Here is a 24692-nt window from a genome sequence, read left to right on the forward strand (position 1 = left end):
GCCGTAGGGGACCGCACCGCCACTTCCCAGCAAATTAGGGACACTGTTGCTCCTGGGGTATCGGCGAGGACCATTCGCAACCATCTCCATGAAGCTGGGCTACGGTCCCGCACACCGTTAGGCCGTCTTCCGCTCACGCCCCAACATCGTGCAGCCCGCCTCCAGTGGTGTCGCGACAGGCGTGAATGGAGGGACGAATGGAGACGTGTCGTCTTCAGCGATGAGAGTCGCTTCTGCCTTGGTGCCAATGATGGTCGTATGCGTGTTTGGCGCCGTGCAGGTGAGCGCCACGATCAGGACTGCATACGACCGAGGCACACAGGGCCAACACCCGGCATCATGGTGTGGGGAGCGATCTCCTACACTGGCCGTACACCACTGGTGATCGTCGAGGGGACACTGAATAGTGCACGGTACATCCAAACCGTCATCGAACCCATCGTTCTACCATTCCTAGACCGGCAAGGGAACTTGCTGTTCCAACAGGACAATGCACGTCCGCATGTATCCCGTGCCACCCAACGTGCTCTAGAAGGTGTAAGTCAACTACCCTGGCCAGCAAGATCTCCGGATCTGTCCCCCATTGAGCATGTTTGGGACTGGATGAAGCGTCGTCTCACGCGGTCTGCACGTCCAGCACGAACGCTGGTCCAACTGAGGCGTCAGGTGGAAATGGCATGGCAAGCCGTTCCACAGGACTACATCCAGCATCTCTACGATCGTCTCCATGGGAGAATAGCAGCCTGCATTGCTGCGAAAGGTGGATATACACTGTACTAGTGCCGACATTGTGCATGCTCTGTTGCCTGTGTCTATGTGCCTGTGGTTCTGTCAGTGTGATCATGTGATGTATCTGACCCCAGGAATGCGTCAATAAAGTTTTCCCTTCCAGGGACAATGAATTCACGGTGTTCTTATTTCAATTTCCAGGAGTGTATATATATATATATATATATATATATATATATATATATATATATATATATATATATATATATATAGAAAAAACAATACTGCCCTTCCTGTTGCTTTAACAGAGAACTTTAAAATTTGAAAGTAACCGTCGTATTTGTAGGGCTATCAAAGAATTTTGAGTTGATAATTCGACTCTCAGAAACCAAGCACAGAAGTACATTTTTATTTACTGCAAAGACGCGCAATTTCAAAACTTTCAGAGGACCAGTAGGGAATAGTCTGGTTGTTCAGATACTCAGAGAGACGAAATCAAACTTCTTAACTAATAAAGTTCAGTGTCTGGTGTTCACCATCCACAATCTTTTTAAGAAACCACCCACAATTATTAGCTATTTTTTCGGACTGTTGGAACTAATGACTGAAAATGCGAAACGTCATAAGGCTCTAGATGTAAAGAAGAATAGAATCAGAAGATAAACCATAAAAACCCATCTGCTGTGAAAGATGGCTGAGATTTTTACGGGATCGCAGTAGGTACACAATCTGATCAAAAGTATCTCGACACCAACTAGTGGACATTCATATGAGGTAAGTTCACTCTTACCATTTACGGCGGTTTGAACTCTTCTGGCGACACCTTCAGTATGGTGTCTAAAAGTCTGTCGAGTAATGACAAAATCTGAAGCCTGACGTGTTAGTGTTTTTGGACGCTAGGTTATGAAGTCGACGATCTAACTCATTGCAGACGTCTTCCTTTGGGTTCATGCAGAAAATTGCGCTGGTCAGAGCATTACGTCCGTTTCTGCCATGTTACTGACAACAAACCTCAGACATATTGCTGTAGAACAGGTTGCATTGCCATATTGTAGCAGTAATCGACTACGAATTGTTCCTCCACCGAATGCAGTACTCAATGACGTCAAATTTGTCCCTATCCTTCAACACTCAATGTTTCCTTAATCGCGATGACGGAACGACACACGAATCAGGAATACATCTCCGTACTTCATTATCGGCACTGAGCACGGCGGCAGACAAAGTTCTCCAAGCATTCGATAAACGTAAACCCTTCCACCGGATTGCCATAGAGCTGAAAACTTTCCTGACAGGTTTATTTCTCGGGTGATATAGAATAAGTATTCCAGCAACTCCGCCAAGCGACGATTCTGGTGTCAGTGCTTCTTTACCGACAAAATAATGCTCTCTGCTTCCTTTTACATTGACGAATATATCTTTAGTAGCACCTACTGATCAATTACGCATTACTGTGGAGTGTCCGGATACATTTTATCAAATTGTGTGTCTGCCAAAAAATAGGAACCGCTTTCGGAGTGCGAACTGAAGAGTAACTGAAGGAGTACTAATTATCTGGAACTGTTCGTATAAAGGCACGGCTACTTAAATGAGCCAGTGGGAATGTAAGCTCTGTCTATATGCACCCTTACAGAATACAGGAAACTCTTGCTAAATCTCTTAAAGAACGACGAAAGGCCACTCACAGAGCTGTCAAGCAACGACTTTCAAGCAACAACAGTAAACCCGTCTGACACGTGATCTGAAGATCGAGAGAACAGGAGAAAGCAATTAAAATTTTGTATTTGTCGGGATCCACAGCCTCTAGATGCTAAATAAACATAAACATGGTCCATAGTAGGCAGTAACTTGATTTTTATTTAATCGTGCGTTTAGTTAATTTCGACTACGTACCATTATCAAGCACTTGTAAAACCAACATGGAAAAGCACTACATTGTCTACGTGCATCGCATGTAGAACTAACACTTTACACACCTCACATTAATATAAAACATTACTGCCCTAAGTCGTTGTAAGATCTTTGTGCAGTAATCACAAGTAGTCGAAATTAGCAAATCGTACAATAAAATAAAAATTACGCTGCAGCCTACAACGGACCATGTTTACTTTTATTAAGGAAAGAGCCAAATTCACAACCTTTTGAATACAGGACAGAGCTGCTTTTATTTTGGACAAGCTGCAGGTCTACTCGCTTTCGTAAGCCAGGAGTTATTTTAATTTTCGCTGTCGCTACTACTTGACATAGGCAGTTTGTAAGAAGAATCTATATTTACTTATTGGATTACACTAACTACTTAGCATACAATTTGTTTTAGCGGTCATGCAAGACAGACCGAACTGATTGTTACCCAAGATTCCTAACAATCAAGTTAAATTGCCTAAGATAATAACAATGGCTGCATAATTTGAAGTACACCGGTGATATAAACCAAATAATTTCCGATGTGTTCGTTTTTCACTTAATTTTCTGTTTTTAATACGTTGTATGAAAGAGGATGACGACAGACGAGCTGGACGTAAAATCAGTTGTGGTAGCACAGCCCCAAACAAAGACTTGAAGCGGATTACAGCCTTCTTCTCCTTCACTTCATAGAATAGGCTTACAGCCTGTTACTGAAGTCATATGTTTGTCGGTAGTCCTACAACCGTCTTTCTACTTGTTTATAGTTGACTACTGGTTTACAAATCTAACTTCCCCCATTCTGATGATATGTGGTTCCTGTAATATAAATGCTTGGCCTACATGTATTATTATTATTATTATTATTATTATTATTATTACTAGCAAATGTCCCCATTCGAGAACGACAAGCAGGTCATTTTCAGTCTATCTTAGCGTTCTTCTTATTGTCCCAATACTTCTTCATTTTCTAGCCGAAGGTCCTCTTTCTTTCTTCAGTCCACTTTTGGTCGGTATGGTTTTGGTTCCATCTCTGGAATAAACTTCCACTTAACAATTTTGCTTCTGATTGTATCCTTGTCTGATGTGTTCCTTACTTCAAATTTTGCTTTCGTCAAATCCTTCTTAACTTCAGTTACGCAAGATATTGACGCTTTAAGGGATGACACATAGTCCAATAGACGTTCAGTTAGTCTGTTTACAGACAATTTGCCTAGTTGTCCATAGAACTACATTCGTCTCTTTCTGATGTACATTTCGATTTTTGAAGCTTTTTCTGTTGTCTCGATGGTTTGCAGTCACTATCCATCTTGTGTGTGTCATGGTCCAGGATTTTGCTAACAATCTTTCTCTCTGCTTTCTTAATTTCTTGTAAATCTAATTTTCGATTCAATGAGATTCTTGCATATGTGACTGTCGGTTTGATTACTGTGTTGTAGTGTCTAATTTTAGTGCCTTGTGTGTGTGTGTTTTGGGGCTTATGGGCGCTCAACATCGAGGTCATCAGCGCCCTGACAAACATTAAAAGGAACGAATGTGGACAGACCTAATAAAACTGAAGCACACACTCAAAGAAAGCAGGAAAAGAAGTAAAATACTTCATAAGAAAGTAAAACCGAAGGAAAGGGAAAACATAGGAACAAGAATTCCACAGGAAATTGTCATTGGCTGGCCACTTACATAAAACATGTGCGAGCTTGTCACACAGTGAGCAAATTAAAATCCTCTCCCTAAAATCTTTGTAAAAACATTTGACACGGCACAGAACTTTAAAACTTTAACCACATTCGTCCGAGTGTTGCCTAAAAGATATGGCAGGTCCGCTGGCAAGTCAGCCGCGGCCCGCTGGTCAGAAAATAAAACACAATCCAATAAAACGTGGCGCACAGTGACCTGGACGCCGCAAGCACCACACATTGGAGGGTCCTCTCGCCGGAGCAGGAAGCCATGCGTCATAGGGCTGTGGCCTATTCGAAGCCGAGTGAGGAGAACCTCGTCCCGTCGATGGGGCTGAAAGGAAGTCCACCACACACGCATTGTGGGCTTGGCTATACGGAGCTTATTGTCAATCACTTCCAGCCACTCATCCTCCCACCGACGCATGACTCGTGTGCTCAACAGCGAGGCGAGGGCGTGCAGAGGGATAGCACACTGAGATACTTGTGGGGCGAGACACGCCTCCTTGGCTGCGAGATCTACCCTTTCATTCCCAGCAACGCCGACATGCCCCGGAACCCAGCAGAAAGCTACAACCTTCCCCAGTCGCTGTAGTCGGAGGAGGGCATCCTGGATGGTCTGGGCTATTTTGTCTGCCGGATACAAACGTTGCAATGAGTGAAGGGCACTGAGTGAATCGGAACAGACAAGAAATTTAGGAGAGGAAGAATGTCTCATCTGCTCCAGTGCCCGCAAGATCGCAGACAATTCTGCATCAAAGACAGTAAAAGTCTGAGGCAGTCGGACCTTGAGGACACGATCCGGAAAAACAAGTCAACAACCAACGGAATCCCCTTGTTTCGACCCATCCGTAAAAACAGCTACATAGTCGTGGTGCTCAGATAAAATGGCAGAAAATGCTGCATTAAAAACAGTGGCAGGAGTGCAATCTCTCTTCTACTGTAATAAATCTAAAATCACTCCGGGCCTCTTCAGTAACCAGGGTGGCAGGCGGTTAAAACCCTTGATTTGGGGTTGTACAGACTCCACACCGAGGGACTCTAGCACACGTTACACACGTACCCCAATAGGCAACGTAGCCCGGGGACGGTGGGAAGAAAGGCGGTCCCGAGGTGGATGGGCAACAAGATGTTGAGCAGGCGAGCTGGGAGCTGCAAGAAACTTACAAGCCTGGCGCACCAGCCGGAGCTGCCTTCTGACAGGCATTTTTTGCTATACAAATTTGAAACAAGTCTGGACGCTTTATTGATTTTCTGCAATCTGTGTTTTTTTCAAGTCCTGTTGGTTCAATAATTTCACCAATGTACTTAAAGTGTTTGACTGTGTTTGTTTTACCATAATTTATTTTAAGCTTCGGAATATTTAACTTGGAACACATGAATTCAGTCTTCTCAAAGGAGATTTGCAGGCCAACCTCCTCTGCAAAGTCTTTGAGGATCGAAATTTCTTTCACTGCTGTTTCTTCACTGTCGGTTAGAGTCGCCAAGTCATCTGCAAACGCTAAGTATCTAAGGTTCAATTTTCCTTGCCCTCTTCCTAATTCGATTGGCTTCCAAAAGTTTCGTTTTCTTAGTTCCATTTCCCAGTCTTTCATTACTTTGCTTAAAACAACGTTGAATAATAGTGGCGAGATCCCATCTCCTGGTCTTATTCATATTTTAACTAAGAATGGCTCCGAAATTTCACCTATGAATTTAATTTTTTATTTGGTTTCTGCAGTGTTTGTTCGATCAGTTTTGGAGTCTTGGTGTTTAGTCCGCGTTCTTCTGGTATACTGTATAGGAAATGTCATTTCTACAGAGTCGTACGCTTTTTTAAAATCAACAAATGTGCGGAATGTTGGCTTCGACCTGATTGCTTTAATTTTTAAAATAGTTTTAAGACTAAAGATCTGTTCTGGGCGCGATCTATTAGATCGAAAGAGTGGTTGGTAATCTGAAATTGTGTGTTTTAGCTGTTCTTGTGCTCTCTTTAGAAGACACACGAATAAAATTTTGTAAGACCGGCAAATGTGAAATGCCTGTGTAGTTGTTTGCATCTGTTCTCTCTTTTTGTGCAATGGATGAATTAGTGGACATTTCCAATCCTCTAGAATTTTTCTGCCTGCCAAATTTCTTGAATGATTTGACTGATCTCTTTTAAGGAATTTGGGCCAAGGTTCTTCAGTAGTTCAGCTACAGTTCCATTTTCCCCCTATGATTTATTATTTTTGAGCTTTTTAATGTGACTATAAATTTCTTTTTGAGTTGGCAGTAGTGAAGTTTCATTCGAGCGTTATGGTTGTAATCTGCAGAATTAAGAGGTTTTGAGAAATGTTTGACTAATTCTTAGAGATTTTCTTTGTTAGTTAGTGCCAATTTTCCGTTTTGTTTCCTGAAACAGATGTTTCGTGTTGTGTATCCTTTGATTTGATTTGCAAATATTTTACAAAAGTCATCTGTTTTGTGTTTCTTGAAGTCTTCTTCAGTGGAGTTTAGTTGTTCATTAAGATATTTTCTTTTAGTTTGTCTAAGTATATAAGCTGTTTGCTTTCTAACTTCAAAAAATTTCTCTTGTGTGATTTCTAATTCGTTGCAGTTATAGTTTAACAAGGCTCGGTGTCTCCCTCCTATTACACTATCACAATTAGAATTCCTCCATGTGTGCTTGGATTTTTCTTTAATGGAATCAGTTCGTAGCTTTATGTATAATTTTTGTCTCAGTTCTCCAGGTTTCTGCATGATATTTGTCTGGAAATCTTTCCAGTTGCTTGTAGGTGTTTGCCCATACTTCTGTAATTTCTGATTCTTGAACTTTTTTCTTTTCAAATCTAATTTGATAATTAGTGGCTTTTTCTTCCGGCATTGCTTTTTTGTGTGAATTTAATTTTGGCTCTGGTAAGGTAGTGGGCAGAATGTATATTTGGCCCTCTGCGGACTTGAACATGGCGTATTTCTTTTTGGAAATCATAGGAGATCGCATCATGGTTTAGCTGAAATTCACCTTTCTGACAGACTGGGGATCGCAACGTTTTTTGCTTCTTAGGGTTCTTTCGAAGTGATGTTAACAAGATTTTTAGATTATTTTGTTGGTACAACTCGATGAGCATGACGCAATTTTTGCTCTTGAATTTGTGTGCAGGTTAATTGCCGACTATTTTTTATATTTACTCTCTTTGCCAATTTGGGCGTTGAAATCACCAGAAGAGTTTTTTTTTAAGTCCTCCTTCAGAATTTTGGACATTTTCGTTTCATGTTTTCCCCAAATTTTTTTTTCTGTTTTCTCAGGTTCTTCTTTTTTCCGATGTTAATAGGTGCGGGAACATTAATAATTTTATGTGTCTTGTTGGTGTGCTTAATTCGCATGGTCATTAGTCTGTTGCTGATTTGGTTTACTTCAGTAACAGAGTCAAGGATGCCCTTATTCACAATTCACACATACCAAATAATGCTGCTCCCTTGCCTACTTTCTTGTCTGTTATGCTTTTAAAGATGCGGTAGTTGTTATAGTCTGTTGTTTCTGAATCGCTGAATCTAGTCTCCTGAAGTTGTTATTTGTTTCGTTTCAGTTTTCCCACTTTGAAATTTACGAGTATTTATATGTGTGTGGATACTTAGATTTGTTGCCACCTTGAAACTCTAAACTGCACTTTTATTAAACATTCTGTGTTAGACCGCGTCGGCGTCGCTCATTTTGACTTTGTCACCACAGCGGTTTTCTCGCTGCTAGAATATGAGAATTCTGCAAGTTATTTCAACTCTCTACGAAGTAAGACAATGTACGAGGGCTATTCGGAAAGTAAGGAACGATAGGTCGCGAAATACAAACCACAGTGAAAATCGAAACTCTTTTATTTGCAACAGTTAGCTACAGCTTCCTGCTACTTATCTCCATAGTCACCGATCCGATTTAGACGTTTGTCGTAGCGTTGTACAACTTTCCAATACCCTCGTTATAGGAGACAGCCGCCAGTGCTTTCTGCCAATTCTCTACGCTAGCCTACAGCTCGTTGTCTGTGCCAAAAAGTTGTCTTCATCGCCAGCGGTTCATGTGAGCTGAGATGAAACTCAGAGGGAGGCAATTTCGAGCTGTATTGTGGGTAATCGAACATTTCCAATTGAAAACGATAGGAGAATTTTCATTGCCCCTGCAGAACGCGACAGAATTGTGTTGAAGAAGAAAACGCACGACAGTTATGTAATGTTGGCTGCCTAGCTTCAGGCGTAATTTCTCAATAGGCCCTCGTACTTGGCGGGAGACACTACTGTTCTAGGTATCTTTATGTATTCCCTGTGTGCTCAGAACTAAAAAGATTGACGTAATGCGATCACAGGCATACTAGAGACACTGCGCCACACATCTGTGCAAAACTTTATTGGTTTCTCAGTGTGGGTTCCATTTCGCGACCGATCGTTCCTTACTTTACGAATAACCCTCGTATTTCTACTTAACTGACGGAAAAAGGTCACAACATCTAGGGAGAGCTATGCGACATAAACGAAAGTTGGTAGGAATGTTTTACATCGAAAAGGTGATGTTCATTCAAATTTCGCACCAGTCGTTTAAGAATAACGCCAGTAGCGCCACAGTGAGGATACCAGTCAGGTTTGCTTTAAATATACTCTGCAACGATAGCTAGTCTTAGATACCTTTGAGATTGGACGTTATGAGTTGATATTAGTCAGGAATTCCTTTAAGGCGACAAATACACCAGTATCAGCACCTCAATGATATTGAACGAGGTCGTGTAATAGGGCTACGAGAAGATGGCTGTTCATTTTCCGATGATGCAGAAACACTTCGCAGAATTGTAGCTACACTACATGATTACTGGCAGTGTTGGTAACAAGAACGTAGAGTCGCAGAAGACGGGCTCAGAATGGCCACATGGCATTACCGAGCGGGAAGACTATTGTGTTCGGTGTATGGCTCTGAATCATCTTACTGCATCTGCTACAGTAGTTTCAGCAGCTGTTGGCACCACAGTGATACAATGATGTGTTAAAAAGCAGTTACTTCAACGACAGCTCCGAGCCAGACGCCCTGTAATGTGCATTCCACCGCCATTTGCTGCTTCATCACTGTCAAGCTAGAGCAAATTGGAGTGCAGCATTTAGATCTTTTCCCTTTTCTGATGAAAGCTGGTTCTGCCTCGGTGCCAGCGATGGTCGTAAAGTTGTTAGAAGAAGTCTAGTTGACCGCTCAACCTGTCTGCGTGCTAGACGCACTGGTCCTGCAACTGGAATTAAAGTCTGGAATGTGATGTCGTATGACAGCAGGAACACTCTCGTTGTTACTCCACGTGCCATGAATGCAGGTTTGTACGTCAATCTTGTGATTCAATATGTTGTGCTGGCATTCACGAACAGCATTCCAGGGGGTGTTTTCCAGCAGGATGACGTTCTCCCACACACCACTTTGGTAACCCAACATGCTCTACAGAGTGTCGACATGTTTCCTTGGCCTGCTGATCACCAGATCTGTCCCCAATAGCGCAGATACGGAATATCATCGCACTACAACTCTTGCGTCTTCCATAAACAGCATTAACCGTCCGTCTATTGACAGACCTAGTGCAACAGGCATGGAACTTCACCCCACAAACTAACATCCGACAACTGTACAACGCAATGCATGCACATTTGGATGCTTGCATTCAGCGTTGTGGTGGTTAAACCAGTTATTAATGTACCAGCATTTCAGTTACAATGGTTCATCTCGTGAAAACATTAATCTGTGATGTTGCAATGTTCATCAGTTAAATATGTGACCTCCAAAATTGTATTTGGAAAAATTAATTTATCTACATTAATTACTTTTTGGTACTGCGATTTTTTCCGTCAGTGCTTTACCAATAATTACATTGCTTTTTAGCTGTACAGTCACTTATATTATTTCAGTATTCATTAACAGGGAACATCACACATTTATAAAATGCCTTGTTAGTTGGGCAGCCTTAGGGTTACTCACCACTCTGCCGGAGTTATATGTTACTTCAAAAAGTACATTAAGGTCTGCTATTACAATGTTGTTTCGTATTTCATGTATGAGGGTACATTATATAACTTTCCTTGAAGATTCAGTTGCAGTCGCCTGTATATTTCTACTGTCTTCTGTCATTCTTAATGCCCCAAACCCGCTTAGTTATGTTAGTGTGGCTGTCACTGATGAATTGGAATACAAAATCTGTTAACAATGTCGCTACATGTGGAAGTAGTTGAGGTCAATACAATAGACTGAAACAGAAGTTACATAATCAAAGACTGCATCACTTACGAACTTTTAACTCTTATCACGACAAATTTCGAGAAATTGTTCTGATTGTCAACTGAAAATAAATTCTCGAAACGCGTCGTGCTAAGCGTAAAACAATATGTCACTGTTGTGGTGCTTCATCATTTAAATGAAGAGTAGGTCAGTTGCGGTCTTTCTATTAATATCAGTTACGATGAATAAAAACTGATAAGTGTTTATCATAGCCACTGCTACATGATTGTAAAAATTTACGAGCATGAGTTGTAGAATTCCGTGGTTACGAAGTTTTGTATGCTAAATAAATAGAGCCACCACTGGCGACCCCGCGACGTGATTGAGTACACACAATAGTCAAAAACATTATTCACTATTACTGCGTCGATTCAAATTTGAGAGTTCATGGCAAACCCACCTTCAAACGGCACCGACATGGAAATATCACGAATGGCGGCGAAAACACCACCTTTAATGAGAAAAAATGTGAAAAATGATGACTGGAACCTCAGTTTGTTATTGCAGTTATAAGCAATTAAGTGACAGAATATAATTACGTTTTGAGATCACTAGTGACGTTGTTGAGTTAATTTCGGATTTATTATGCGTACCGTCATCAGCTTCTCTACATACAGACTTCAAAACATGCCTTTCAGTAATCAAAATCACATAAAATAGAAAGAAATGATTGCTATCTGAAGAAGAAAGAGAAGGAAAAAGACCATATAACAAGCTGAGAGGTATGTACGCTCGTGCTGAGACGCAGTTACTTGACAATTTCTGAAGAACCAAGTTCCTTCTACGACTACGCGTACTAGTAGCTATTCAAGATGTAAGTCTGTATGTAATTGTTACTATCGCTGACAAAATCTTTCAAGATGTCCAGTCAGTTCGTATATAGCGCTGAAACTATTTCGTCGCCATCACTAGATGATAGACGTTTCCACTTGGAATAGCAGCTTTCAAAACAAACGAGCCACATTCATTACCTAAGAGCTTGGACACGATTGAGAACCTGATCGAAATCACCGCGGGACGCACAGACATATACTATGTATTTTATCGTGTAACGCTAAGCAGAGCACTGAGAATAGCGTACCATCATGTTCGTTGGCATTTAAATAGTCCGTTAACTCTCAGTTGGAAACTAGTACCCTTCCAACGTGGCGCGGCACCGTGTGAAAGGTCTATATCACCTCGTTGTCTGTTCATAACTGATAGCAACATGGATCTTCGATTTCTGGTTGATTCCAGAGCAGACGTTCTCGTACTGCCACTAACAGTGCCAGATCGCAAAAACGTTCTGAAACAATAAACCCCAACTGCAACCGTTTCCGTAATACACAGATATGGTAAGAAATTACTGACACTCGGAACGGCAATCGAAGAGGATTTCCATAGCCCTTGCGTCAGGCGGATATACGCCACCCAGTTATTGGTGCGGTTTATAAGAGCCATTACGGTTTGGTGCATAACGTTGTCTTAAAAGTTGCTTGACCGTCAATCTATAATCGTTGATGCAAGCCCTGCATACGTACGAGTACCTACTGACAGTTTAATTCTCTTGATATCTCATAGAAAAAAATCGAGACTTGTTAAAGAAATATCCTAACATTATCACAAAGACACCTGATTACGATTGTCCAGAAGATAACATGCAACACACTGTCCCAACTACGGGATCTGCAGTACAGGCACGGGCAACACGTTGGCACCAGAAAAATTAGCTCAGGCAAAAGTTGAATTTAAAGAGGTAACCTACCTTGTAATATGCTGTTCTTCTAAAAGCTGCTGGTCTAGTAGTCTCGAATGACGGAACGTGACGTCCCTGTGAGGATTATGGAGTTTTAAATAATGTCATAGTGCCAGAGCGCTATCCAATGCTTAAGGGAGGTGTGATGACACCATTTCGACTTCTTGAATTTTTAAAATGTCATTTGGTCTTCCGCATTACTCTACGAGCATTCCAGCGCTTTAATTTAAACATTTTAAAAGATGTGCCTCTCGTATATTCCAACTTAAATGATATTAGCGTACATTCATCATCAGATGAAGAACATATGAGGGCGTGCTGAAAAAGTAATGTCTTCAAAATTTTTATGTCACAACTCTCGAACCTCTCAAAATAAAACAGTGTTATTAATAGTTTACATCTTCAGTCTTCATGTCTGCGTTATTATTTGTCGATTTGGTCGTCTTGCTGACGAACAACTTTCTTCCAAAGCGAGAGCACTCTGTGATACTGTTACTGTAGAATGACTGACTTTTTTACGGGGCCACAACCTTACCCCAAGTTACACTGCACCAGCACTATAAAAATGAAGTCTTCGAATGTGTTCTTTAACTTCTGGAAAAAGATAAAAATCGAACGGCTCCAAATCAGGATGGAGCATGGAGGATGATCGACGACAGCGAACCCTGGGCGTCGTATTACTGCAGATGTCGCAGTTCTCGTGTGTGTTCTGTCGCTTTAATGCTGAAGGATACGGTGCACCGTGTGTGGATGAACTCTTCGAATTCTAATCTCGATTACAGCACGCTGTTTCTCACATACCCACGTAGTTACGAGACACCCCGTCATGTTACACGCTACAAGTCAGAGATTTCTATCGCCAGAAGACTGCAAATATGTGGGCGTGAAGACTAAAAATTTATAATGTTAGTAACATTTCTTTTATTTAAGATCATATCAGTTTTCACATAAAAAACTCGTAGACATAACTTTTCAGTATGTCCTTATACAATACATCTTCAACAGCATCTTGAACATCTGGCTAAATATCACCTAATCTCTTACTTGGAAAAATTTAATTTAGGAGAGGAAAAGTTATCATTCTTATGTTGACGTGTGTCACATCACCAAATTTCACAATCAGAGGGAAAACCGAAGATATTTCAAGACTTCCCTCTTCTCAAAATAGAAGCAGCACTACGCTATTTCCTAGGACGTATGATTTCCTTCAGACGGTTTGTAACCTCCCCCTCACTTATCGACCTTTATGACTGAAAAATTAAACCGCGTGTACCTAACGGAAATTTGGGAAAAGCAATCGTCACCGAAGTTAATCTGTCGGTAAAGAGGGAGGAAAGGGTTACATCTACATGAAAGGAAAAATGCAAATGAAACTGGTGGAAATTAATTTCGAAAAGGGGTAAAGTTAATAAAGAAAGTGAATGTGCGGCCGTTACGTCAACAATTAACTAGCGGTAATTAGATATTTGAGATTTAGGGGAAATTACGGTCGCCAGTCCTAAGGACAATTACTATAGTAACTGAAAAAGAAAGGTTATTACACATATAATTAGCACTAGAAGCGTGGCAACTGAAGGTTGACACGTGTAGTGTGAAAACTGAAAATTTGTCAGAAGTAATAAATTTCGCTACACTCTGACTTAATTTAGCAAAAGAATTAATAAAACCGGAAAATCGAAAGTTAATTTAGTGACTGAAGTTAATAGTGAGCTTTCTTTCTGAAGCACATCGAAATTCAGTAAAATACGGTTAGTCTTGGACTGCCTCAACAATCATTTCAAAAGCTACTCGAATCCACGCAATTTAGAAGTAAGAGATTTAACTTTGAACTTGAATTAAATGATTCTGAACAATTAACAATAGTAAAATTTAGTACGCACCAAGCTGAGCTGCAGTCACAGGTAAGCTAAAATACGGTAACAAAACTCGCACTGTTAATTTGTGCTTGTGTAATCTAAATATTGTAGCCAGCTATGAATAATTTAACTGAACTTTGAAATTAAGGCAGTGAAATTGAATATATTATTTTAATGCTGGCATTTGAATTTCAACGACACTCGGGGGTTCATTTCGGAAAAGGAAGGGACCGTGCTTGGCAATGCAATTGGGACAATGAGCAACAAAGGTTCATTCTAAGTTGCTGTAATTTTGCGATGCAACAATTTTAAAAGCTGTGGTCTGCCATACAGTTCTGAAACTTTACGTGCTTTTAGTCTTCCTTGTTGGTTGATTGAAGGTTTGAAGTCGCCGACCGAGGAGTTGGCGACAGTCACTTATTGTCGGCCGTCGCTGTTGCAGAAGCTGGATGCTGGCGCGCCTTCTTCTCGACACGGTCACCAGGCGAAACGGGCTCTTGATGTGCGCCAGCTAAAGCTTCCCGTCCGCGACACCGTGCTAGAAACTACCATAACCAGTCGATCGCAATTACATGCTGCCAAACAGCGAAAGCCCGGCAACTTGCGGGAGCGTCACACAACGCACCTGCTCAATCGCACTACTCCAACTAGACTCTCCCTTCGCTGCCCGCGCTCCACGCGGCAGAGTTAACACTACCAAAGGTCCTACACACTTTCGTTCTTCACACGACCTATCGATGTATTCGTTCGATAGCATAGTTTTCCCTAGACAAGACCCAGCGTAAAATACAAATAATATTTACAAAACAACCCAATTATACATCGACATAAATGCATATATATATATATATATATATATATATATATATATATATATATATATATATATATATATATATATTAAAAAATTACAGTATATAAAGACACAGAAATGTTATATCTTCAGGTAACAAAATAAGGAAAAAATTATGGTACAATAGCTGGGAATAGGAGGATATGCATTTCCGGCGTTACACGTGCCCCACATTGTCTGAGGATGTTCGTGTAACCTAAACAGACTCAGAAAATGTCCCAAAAAAGAAACAGCTGAAATGCATTTTGTCAAAACATCATCAAGATTTATCATTCGTCTAATTAAGCATAAATTAATTTATAGACCATAATAATTGAGTGGAGACACTGCTAATCTTATTCCACTCTGTCATCTTGCACAAAATAAAACAGGTTGACAACATATTAAAATTCATAGAAAACATAGAAAATGCTTTAGCTATTCTAAAATCGTCAAAATTCGTAACACTATCAAGAAATGGAATATTATTCACAAAATTAATCAGAGTACATGGCCATAAAATCAGGTAGATCAATATACGCAAATTAATTATTAATTACATATTACACACATTTTTATAGAACCTTTTCATAGTTAATATTCTCGTAATGAGAGTCCAATTAAAGCTAAACAAGAAAATAATATTCAGCAGATCGACAAAAACATGAATATTGAGAGCAGAATTCTTTCACATCAGCTGTTCGGGAAGAAAAACTATTTCGCCTTTCGTACCCTCAAGTACAAAGAATGCCGAGAGCGGCACAAGAGCCGACAGCGGCTGTGCCTCGCCAGTATTGTTGCGCTCACCTGTGTGGCTTGCTTGATCTCACTCGCCTGTGTAACGGCATTTCCAGATCGTCCGTTTAACTGAGTTCTTTCGGAACAACTCACTCCCGAGTAATCTCAAGGATTCCATTAATTCTATCACAGTCGATAACTCAACACTGTCCATCATCACACGCATGTACTAGCCTGAAACTTAAAACAGCGTCTAAGTACATCGGCAGTGACTAGTAAATCACATATTTATGAAATCTTACAGCTAGTTACAAAATCATATTTACATTCCTTAATCTACAGTGACTCAGCTGAAAACTTAAACTAGCAGCTTGGATTTTTCAAATGATTATTAATCAATTCCTCTTCAATCATTCAGTCAAAATTAATTAATTAATTACAACTTCTTTAATGACCTATTGGTCAGGCATAAGCATGGCAACCTAGCAAATCCTTAAATCTTACACTCTATATTTACATACTGTACAAGTTACCCATTCTGTGGTATTAATCAATCGTAGGTTGGTACAATTTCAAGTCTACAATGTTCCGTATACCTAATAGTTTTCCAGAGCTTGGATACTCTAAGCAATAAGCATTTGTGTGAGGTATACTAATGACTTTATATGGTCCATTATAAACAAATTTAGAGATTTCACTGTCTATCTCGTTCGATTTCTCATGAGCTTTTACAAGTATTAAGTCTCCGATTACAAACTTAGCAAAACGCGCTTTAGCGTCATGACGACGTATGCGAGCATCGGCTTTTAGCTTCATTACTTCTCGCAAACGATCTTTTATCACACCAATACTAATGTCAATCCGTGGAGGGAATTTGATTATCTCTTCCAATTCACTTTCTACACTTTTGTCAATGCCGAGATTCCTCACGTTACGGCAGTTCAAATTCATTCCTCCGTCAATGTCATCCGGCCAGTTAACAATGTGTATAGGCTGGTATTGCCTATGCACACCGTCTCCTGCCTCGTCAAAACTAACTACTATTGCTTTATCTTGTGACGTACATGTCAAAGTTTTTCTTTCGCAAATAATCACTGCACGGTACTTAAATAGCCAATCTAACCCGATAATTAATTCCGTAGTTAAGTCTGGCACGACGAAAAACTCTTGTTCAACTCGTGCCCCACAAATCTCGAAGTTCACAAAAATCTGTTTCGTGACCGGTTTACTGGCCTTCCCAGTAGCACCGATAATTTTGACTCCTGTTACTGGCATAACTACGATGCCAGGTCTGTCTTTCAGTAACTCAAATATTTTCCCAGATACAGCACTCAATTCTGCACCGGTGTCAATCAACACGTTTAGTTGTAGGTCGTGCATGTTAACAGACACTACTACCTGTCTACACTTGTCCTCGACTGTTTCTTTATTTTCCCACCGTAAATCCCCGTCTATATCCAGGTCATTCCAGAAAAAACCATCCGGCTTTGATCCTAATTCCTGCTTATCTGGCGGCTTTTTCAGCCTCTGTTCACATACAGTTTTAATTTCAACACGTTTGTCCTGAGGCTTAGTCTGTAGCTTCGCCTCCAATACCGAAACCTTTTCCTGTAACTCGTCAACTAGTGAGTGTTGCTTTGCTATCAATTCACTAATTGTCACCTTCGTTGATTCCTCTTTGGTCAGATTGATTTCATCTGCCAATCTACCTGGAGGAATGTGCCCAGTAGTATCTGCAATTACTTCCTCTGGATCTGCGCAACCCACACTGCTACCGTCCGACCGTATAACGTCAGCTCTAACCTCATACACGCTGTAATCTACGTGCTTTTCTACCAATCGTGTCCGGCTATCACCAAAATTTTAGTAATCTGTTTCCTTAATACTCTCGCAATGTTTAAACTGGAGGTTTGCGTCGGATGGGTTGGCTACTTCTACCACTATAACTTTCGGTAAAGTCTGCCGGTTAGGGCCAGAACTTTCCGTTACTACTTCAACATCTAACTCCTGCGGGACGAAACACGACGAATCTTGCTCGTGCTCCCCATTAACATCAACTGTTTCCGGTAAAGTCTGCCGGTTAGGGCCAGAACTTTCTATCATTTCACAAACACTATCTTCCTGCGGGACGAGACGCGGCAAATCCTGCCCGCGCTCCCCATAAACACTTCTCCCGTACAGGCCCCTATAATCTCTTAGTTCGTCGTATAAGCGACCGAACTGCCTTAACCAGACCTCATCCCTCTCTGCATCCCCTCGCTCAATAACGGACGTGTTATGCGACATCTGATCTCCTCTCAACAATCGCGAATCATTCTTAAACTCAATCTCCAGTTCCGCTGTGGGTGTTACAGCTGCCACTTTATAATCGTTTTCCGGAACACTACTTAAATTGTTCTCACTGACAGTGAATGTATTTTCTACCGCCGTGTCTACAGCTGATCTACTACTTGTGGGCGCAGTCCTTTCTCCTAACACTGGCACACTCTCCCGCCGATGATTATTCCATACGGAATTTTCATAACGACGACACCTCGGTTTTCTACTGTTATTGGGCCGCCAAAATTTCTCCACGCCCGGTCGGCCCCTCACCGGCGCGGCTAATGGTTTCCCTATCTCGTCCCAGCAGATATGCTCCCCGGATGCTGCTGAGGCGGCTGATCACACCCTCTGGCGTTATTACTATTCTGCGAAGCCCGTATCACGCTAGTATGATACTGGTTTCCGTCATTCCTGTTATTATTTGCATTGTATCGATTGTCATTACGGCGCGAACCACTATTGTTATTGCTGCCAAGATTGCGGTATGCATTATTCCCATAGTTGTCGTTGTTGTGGTTGCTGTGGTACCCGTTGTTGTTACCACGGCCTCTACCACTGTTGCGATTATAGCGCCAATTGTCCTCGTCCTCAACTCTTTGCAGGAAATCACTGATTGTCTTGTAATGGCTTCCTACGTATCGTTTTGTATCATCTGGAAGCTTCTTGTAGAGTTCCCAGACTATTTCGGATTCCGTGCGGCGATCACGCAAATATTCCAACTTGCGGATCCAGCCCTCACAAAACTCCTTCATCGAGCCGCGCGAATTCGCATCGAAAGGCCTCGATACGACAAATTCGCGCCAGACACTTTGCTGTTTTTGCTCTGACCAGTATTTAGCCAGAAACAAATTTTTAAACTCGTCAAAAGTCAGGTTCGTAATGTTGAGGTTTAAGCCCCAACGCTTGGCATCACCAGCCAACACATCAATAACCGCATTAATTTTTCTCTCATTAGTCCATGATCTGGGTAAAACTCTTTCACAATTTTTAATGAAATCCGTCGCGTGTATACCGCCTTTTTTCAAGGGGTCGAACCGCTCCTCTTTCGTCAACAATTCCGAACTATGTGCACAGATTGGCACATAGCTCTGTTTTTCGTCAAGTTTCTTTTCTAATTCCGACACTCTCGTAATTACATGGCAAGTGGTTGTCGCAAGCGTTTCTACTTCCTTTTTTTTTCTCTTCGCAGGTATTAGCCTGCCTCGTCACTTTGGTATCTACTTCGGATACTAAAGCCTTTAAAGTTTCCACCTTCTTTTGATCCTCTTTTTCCACTAATTGAATTTGTTCCGTCACCTTATTCTCGATGATCGGAGCAACTGCTTCTCCTACACTTTTTTCGATTCTGCTAATTTCGGAATTAAAACGCGTATTTATGCTCGCAATTTCCGCCTGAACGCCTATCATTTCCTGTTTAAGATTATCGATTTCGGTATTAATCACAACAATATCTTCTTTGATTTTATCAACTTTTGCGTTAACAACTCCAACATTGTTGTTAACAACATTAATAGCTTTGTTCTGATTGTCTAGCTTCCTGTCAATTTTTTCAGACTGAGCTTCTTGCTTGGCAGACTGAGCTTCTTGCTTGGCAGCCTGAGCTTTAATATCTGCCGATTGAGTTTCTATCTTGCTAGACTGAGCCTTGATTTCGTTAATCAAAACATTCAATAAATCACCTAAATTCCCGGAAACTACCGGTTTTACTTCCGTAGCGGCTTCCTCTTTAATTGTCCCCGCGTATTCGTCAACAAGGGTTCAGATTTGATTTTCAATTCCGATTCCGAAACATTTTCTAAAGTTTGGAATTCCTTTTCTGCTCTTTGTTGCGTTTCGACGGTCGCGTCTTTCACGCTAGCCGCCTGCCCCTGAACAATGGGTACCGCGGTGCGCGTTTCCCACTGTTCGACAGATTGTTCCGTATCCAAGTCTACCAAGTTTTGGTAATTGTTGCCTTCACTCATTTTAATAATTTTCAATATAAATAACAAATCTCAAATCTAATTAGGATTCCTCCCACTACTTAATCTCGCTGACGTAACTATCTGTTCGTAACCAATACTTTGTTACGACATTTGCACGAAACAAAATTCGTGTCCAGAACAACCTCAAATCTGAAGATTTTCCGGTCACCAGGTCGCCACGTGTATTCTCCCCCTCACTTATCGACCTTAATGACAGTAAAAACATTAAACCGCGTGTACCTAACGGAAATTTGGGAAAGCAATCGTCACCGAAGTTAATCTGTCGGTAAAGAGGGCGGAAAGGGTTACATCTACATGAAAGGAAAAATGCAAATGAAACAGGTGGAAATTAATTTTGAAAAGGGGTAAAGTTAATAAAGAAAGTGAATGTGCGGCCGTTGCGTCAACAATTAACTAGCGGTAATTAGATATTTGAGATTTGGGGGAAATTACGGTCGCCAGTCCTAAGGACAATTACTATAGTAACTGAAAAAGAAAGGTTATTACACATATAATTAGCACTAGAAGCGTGGCAACTGAAGGTTGACACGTGTAGTGTGAAAACTGAAAATTTGTCAGAAGTAATAAATTTCGCTACACTCTGACTTAATTTAGCAAAAGAATTAATAAAACCGGAAAATCGAAAGTTAATTTAGTGACTGAAGTTAATAGTGAGCTTTCTTTCTGAAGCACATCGAAATTCAGTAAAATACGGTTAGTCTTGGACTACCACAACAATCATTTCAAAAGCTACTTGAATCTACACAATTTAGAAATAAGAGATTTAACTTTGAACTTGAATTAAATGATTCTGAACAATTAACAATTGTAAAATTTAGTACGTACCAAGCTGAGCTGCAGTCACAGGTAAGCTAAAATACGGTAACAAAACTCGCACTGTTAATTTGTGCTTGTGTAATCTAAATATTGTAGCCAGCTATGAATAATTTAACTGAACTTTGAAATTAAGGCAGTGAAATTGTATATATTATTTTAAAGCTGGCGTTTGAATTTCAACGACATTCGGGTTCATTTCGGAAAAGGAAGGGACCGTGCTTGGCAATGCAATTGGGACAATGAGCAACAAAGGTTCATTCTAAGTTGCTGTAATTTTGCGATGCAACAATTTTAAAAGCTGTGGTCTGCCATACAGTTCTGAAACTTTACGTGCTTCTAGTCTTCCTTGTTGGTTGATTGAAGGTTTGAAGTCGCTGATCGAGGAGGTGGCGACAGACACCCATTGTCGGCCGTCGCTGTTGCAGAAGCTGGATGCTGGCGCGCCTTCTTCTCGACACGGTCACCAGGCGAAACGGGCTCTTGATGTGCGCCAGCTAAAGCTTCCCGTCCGCGACACCGTGCTAGAAACTACCATAACCAGTCGATCGCAATTAATGCTGCCAAACCGCGAAAGCCCGACAACTTGCGGGAGCGTCACACAACGCACCTGCTCAATCTTCAGGTAACAAAATAAGGAAAAAATTATGGTACAATAGCTGGGAATAGGAGGATATGCATTTCCGGCGTTACGGGTTGTTACCAAATACCGCAGAGATCCAACAATCTTTCTTTAACATGTGCAAGATGCTCAAATACCAATAGGAAGGCTAATCGCCCTACCTCGTGGACTCACACAGCCGACAAATGAATCAAGAAATTAAAAGAACAAGTAGCTAATGCAACTCAGCCACCTACATTCTTCTCAGTCAAACATTTTCTTTATTTTCTGGAAGGCAGATAATCACAATACAGTAGACAATAAACCATTGTCATTTGCCTTTAAAGAACGCCAGAATGGCAAGAACGGTAAACGGTGCAACCTGCAATTTTTCAAACAGTTCACCGCAGATATTCGTTAGCTACCAGGAGGGAGGAATATTCCTGCTGATACACGTTGTTGACAAGTATTTTGTACGAATGTATTGCCAATGCATACTGTAATTACCATATTGGGCGAAGTGAGGAATTCAAACCTTAGTATCTATAACAATACTGATATTTAAAGGATCACAATTACTTTGTGTCAATTATACAGTTGAATTCAAACCACAAGTTCGTCCATCCTACCGACAACAAATCTTGCATGCACTTCATGAAATGGCTCATCCTTGAAGCAAAGGCGTAGTGGAGTTGATTTGTCAACGCTTTATTTGGTCGTCACTGAAAGAAGATGTAGGGAAAATGATATTTTACTGTCAATGAACAAATATTTCAAAACGTACAATCTGTGCTTCTGGAAATTTCTGTGAAGCTGCCAATAACGTCTCGTATATTCATGTTGATTTAGTGAGACCATTACCTTGCTCTCAAGGTTTCACTTATCTCTTAACATTGATAACTTGTATACACTTTGGCTAGAGGCAGCTCCCACATTCTACTGTAATCGTGGGTTGCACGTTTCTGACTCCCAAAATCATCACCACTGATAGAGGACGTCAGTTCGACTGTCAACTGTACTTTCACCTTACAAACATTCTATGTATACACCACACAAAACCACCCGCATCGAACGCCAGAGTTGAACCATGATTTCTCTACATAGAAGCAGCATAGAGACCGACTTTCGGATGATGATTAGGTAGATAATTTACCATCAGTTTATGGGTCTACGGGGTGTTCAAAAAGGCTCTCCGCAGTGCCGTATGATTGTTAGCTGCGCCTGCCGTATGCCGCAGTGAATATACCGAAATGATACTCAGTGAAATACAAGTTATTTATTTATTGATAGTTCATTTTAACTGAGATAAAGAAACAGTGGGATGTTCGGAGAGTCCACTTGAAGGGAAGTAACCCAGACAGGAGAACAATCACACGTCACGTGCGGCTAACAATAATATTGCACTGCGGAGAGACTTTTTTGGCCGGCCTGAGTGGCCAGTCGGTTCTAGGCGCTACAGTCTGGAACCGAACGACCGCTGTGGTCGCAGGTTCGAATCCTGCCTCGGGCATGGATGTGTGTGATGTCCTTAGGTTATTTAGGTTTAATTAGTTCTAAGTTCTAGGCGACTGATGACCTCAGAAGTTAAGTCGCATAGTGCTCAGAGCCATTTGAACCATTTTTGAGACTTTTTGGACACCCCATATAACCCCATAATATAAGACTACCACACAGTAAAAGTTTTACAGCGTGACAACTAGAAGTAGAGCTGGTTTATATGGTACTACACCAGTGGAGTGAGACATTCCTACTTTCTTTTTCAACTTGATGCAGTACAAGTGTAACTTAAATCAATAAGTATTTGATGTACCGCTACAACTCTGTCTTCATCCGTCCTCAACATATAATATCTTCACATGTATTATAAACCACTTTGCACATAGAAAACCTCTCCAAACTGTCTACGATGGACCACCACTGGAACACCCACATCTCCTCCGACATACTCCAGCGAACATTCCTGCTCATTAATAAGGATCCCAGTTCATCCACGTCAACTTCAAATAAACAGGCAACTCCAGTCATCAAACCTGCAGAGTATCATCAGTCAACCCAACGAACTACACGTTCTGATCGTACAATGTACTTCCCAAAGTAACACATCAAAGTCGTCATGGGGGAGGAAGTAGTATGTCGCGGTAACTGATGCAGTGATATAGCGATTCCGTTAAAAATACCCTTGCGCATGGAGTAGTCTCTTCATTATATGTCTATCGTCTCCGCAGCCTTACGTCGATTCATTGCAGTTTGTGTTGTGTAGATCTGTGTGTTAAAAGAATAGTTATTTTAACTAGAACCGCTTTAAAATAGATATGGCCGTTAATTTGTCCAATTTTAATTTCATTTTCTAACTTACCTTGTCACCCAGTGTTCCATGTGTTGTGTTACATTTACATTCATAATCCATCACTGTCGTCGTTCTCATATTCCTAGCTAATGTTGCAGCGTAAGAACTGAAAACGTAATCTCTATTCTATTGACTGTTCAGTTAATAATGTTTCAGAGGATAGTGGAAATTTTCCCTTGAATGCCAGTACTTCAGCTTCTTTACTGAAATTTGAAGGTATTCTTTGGTATTTCATTTGGATGTTATTTTACAAAACTGATTAATTCTGCGTGTTCTGAATATTTATTTAGTGATCGGCGAGCGACAGAGTATTTTCGTATGTTTGTGTGTTGGTATTATTCTGACTCTTTCTTTAACTATGCCGTCTATGTACATTCTGAAAATTGTAGATGGAGAGCTACACCCTTGCCTGCCTTAACTGTTGACCTTTATTGGTTGTTTAATCTGTTTCCCTGCATTCATTAGAATTCCTTTGTGCCCATACATATTCTTTTTTACTTAATTAACTATCTCAGGTACTTTCGTTTTTCCATGATCCCCAAAAGCTTGTTTCTGTTTTCTCCAGGGAACGTCTTTTCACAATCTATGGATGCGATGTGAGTCTCCAGATTGTACTCTCATTAAGAGTATAATATATTTTAATTTTTGTTCCAAGGATTGCCGTATGTGCACACTAAATTCTGAAGTGGAGGCCAGCCTATCAGTATAATCTAGTGGCGTGGCATTTTTGGTGAAGAGACATCTTGAACCTTAATAAAACGTACCACATACATTTATTTTGCTCATTCTGAATTGTTTTTTAAAAAGGCCTGTATTTACAGGCGTTTGTTTCAGAGGGAATTTGAGAGCCGTTGCCTTCCAAACAGGTATATTTTTCCGGCTTACTTGTTTCAGACCTGTGGGAAAAAG

This window comes from Schistocerca nitens, chromosome 6, assembly GCF_023898315.1.
Source record: "Schistocerca nitens isolate TAMUIC-IGC-003100 chromosome 6, iqSchNite1.1, whole genome shotgun sequence".
Taxonomy (NCBI): domain Eukaryota; kingdom Metazoa; phylum Arthropoda; class Insecta; order Orthoptera; family Acrididae; genus Schistocerca; species Schistocerca nitens.